Source organism: the organism of the source record quoted next, unplaced genomic scaffold, assembly GCF_019419815.1.
Source record: "Pyrus x bretschneideri cultivar Hongxiangsu unplaced genomic scaffold, Pyrus_bretschneideri_v1 Contig31, whole genome shotgun sequence".
Lineage (NCBI taxonomy): Eukaryota > Viridiplantae > Streptophyta > Magnoliopsida > Rosales > Rosaceae > Pyrus > Pyrus x bretschneideri.
In genome coordinates, this window is record NW_025999624.1 from 4534035 (window position 1) to 4536618 (window position 2584).

The 2584-nt window shown below is 40.2% G+C and overlaps 1 pseudogene; it reads right to left on the minus strand.

The window, feature by feature from the left end:
• Positions 1-332: 332 nt before the first annotated feature.
• On the minus strand, positions 333-2004 carry LOC125468120 (annotated as a pseudogene).
• Between the last annotated feature and the right edge of the window lie 580 nt (positions 2005-2584).

The following is a 2584-nucleotide window of genomic DNA, read 5'->3' on the forward strand; positions in this document are numbered from 1 at the left end:
GTATAATCGCGATCTTCCATATAATAGTTATACATGTCTTCTTTATTGTTTTCGGGTTTAATTTGAGAGAGATGAAAAGCCATAGCGTATTGACCAAAATTCTTACAATGAAATAGGCTTATGAAAGACTCTTGATCGACTCATTTTGGCCTTTTGGTTCAAGTTGTTATGCACATGCTACACTTCGTAAAAGTGGGTTCATTTTGCACCCCTCCGTATCTTTTTTTTTTTTATCTTTTTTTCCTTTGGTCTGAATAACCAAAACTAGAATATTTGTTGAATGATTTAAAGCTTATCATTGACACAACTAGCTCTTTTAATCGATTTGAAATTTATATGTCCATAGCAACGCCACCGTCAGTAACACCCCTGTCAACTGATCTCTCCCTTTTCCGACCCCTGGAGACAGATCTGCTTCGGGCGCTCGATTAATTGACATAGTAGGATAAATCCCCAACTTTGTAAGCTGCCTCCCCATTCTCTTTGTTGCGAACTCCCTATCCTTGTCGAATTTCCTTGGTACAGTTGGTCGACTCTCCGCCGTACTTTTCTTCATTCCATGTTGTTGAATGAGAATGCTTTTCTTTTTCCTTATCTCAGCCAACGTCTTCTGCTCTTCTGGAGTTAGTTCCAATCCATCTCAAAATCATCATCACCCTCCTCTTCCTGCCGGAGTCTTTCTTCTCGTTCCAACTTCTCAAGCCTATGCAAAATATCAGGATCAACAAAGTCATACACATTGTGCCCGTCAAGATTTTCTGGCATGACATCCTCTTTCCATTCATCATTAACTAAGATATAGTGCTTATTCAAACTGGCAGAGTACACACCAACACCGTCATTCTCATTCTCCAAATCTCTTTCTGTACTCCTCTTTTCCTTCTCCACCGCTTGCTTAGACTTAGCTTCTAAAACTACCTGAGGTATACATAGAGGCCTTTCCTTATTGTCACACGGCTTTCGCATTGCAACATGAAATTTAAGCAGTCATTTATTCTTTTGGATTTCATCTTCAGCTCAACTCTCTGATTCAACAACCTCTCACAAGCTGCATTCTTTACAGACATCACCCCCTCGTCGATCAAAGTGCTCATGGTCAAGAGTACCCCCTCATCATTCGTAGCCTCACCTCCTTGACCAACCACTGTCTTCATTGCTTCATTTTTCATCTCTGCGACCAACTTTTTGTCTTCCTCGGATATACCGTCAAATGGCTGCAAATCAGTCTTATTGCAGACTATAATCAGTGGTTTGTTCATAAACAGAGACTTAATGCTGTGAAAAAGAGTTGTCTGTTGGGCATTGTTGTACCCACAAGACCCTGAGATGTCCAAGAAGAACAACGCCGCAGCACTCAAGTGGGCCAGAGCTGTGATGCAGCGCATCTCACTAATATTTGGTGGTGAAAGCATAGGGCTGGACATCCTCATCAGCCCTAGTAATCTTGTTAATGAATGAACTCTTTCCAGCATTCGGATAGCCACAAATCAATACTGTCATGGTATTAGGGTCAACTGAAGGTAGCCTAGCCACGTGCTGCCTAATTTGTTCTAGGTAAGCTAAACTAGGATCAATCCTCTTTATAACCATGCACATGCGACCAAGAGCAACAACCTTGAGACATTCATATCAGTAAAGTGAATCCCCATACTTCAACAATTTCGGAGTCTTTAGAAATCTTTCCAATAAGGTTCCTTGCAGTATTGATTTGGCCAAGTGCAAGCTTGTAGTGGTCTTTGTTGTAGAGATCATGAAGAAGGTTGCCCCAGAAAGGATGGATGTCATCAAGCCTAGGAAACTCATCGTTGATTCTGGAGAGCTTCTCATGAAAATTTTGCTGCGTATATTTCACCTTGCGCATATAGAACTGACGAAGGCGGGAAATGGCATATAACCCTTGTGGACAACAGTTGGGGTCTGCCGCTGGCTGCGAGATAAGATAATGTCAATGACGTCCTTCCCATTTGGCACAACAGTCTTCTTCTTGAAATTATATTGCACCATGTTTACTAATTGGTCTGCTTACAAAAAAGAATAAGATCAAGTTAATACCAAGGTCGATTACCATACACTCAAAGTAAAAGACATAAAGTATCCAATTCAGTCCTAATTCCGAAACTGATTTTCACAGCACAAAATTTGATTCGAAACGTGTAGCATATATTTGCATTAGTCTTTAATAATAAAGAAGCACAAAAATCCAACTGCTCAACCCAAAAATTTATAACCACCCCGCCAACACCATAACATCACCACCAGATAAAGGCTAATGACACGTAGTGAACCTATTCCACCGGAAACAACGAATCACTAATTTCATCACCAAAATCGTAACTCTCATGATGAAAGGGAAATTCATGTCAAAACCCCACAAAACTCAGCTGAATATTAAAACCTTGACCGCAACCCAACCAAATTGGCCCAACAGGTTCGATTTGTTGCAGGTTTTTGTTTTCGAAATGTTTTGTGGTTAATTTTAAACCTTCCTGAACCAAACCGAAGACCTTTATTAGGAGAACCAAAAAACAAAAAAACCAAACGCCTTTAAATTAATGGGATAACTTAATATAGATCCAATTTTGTG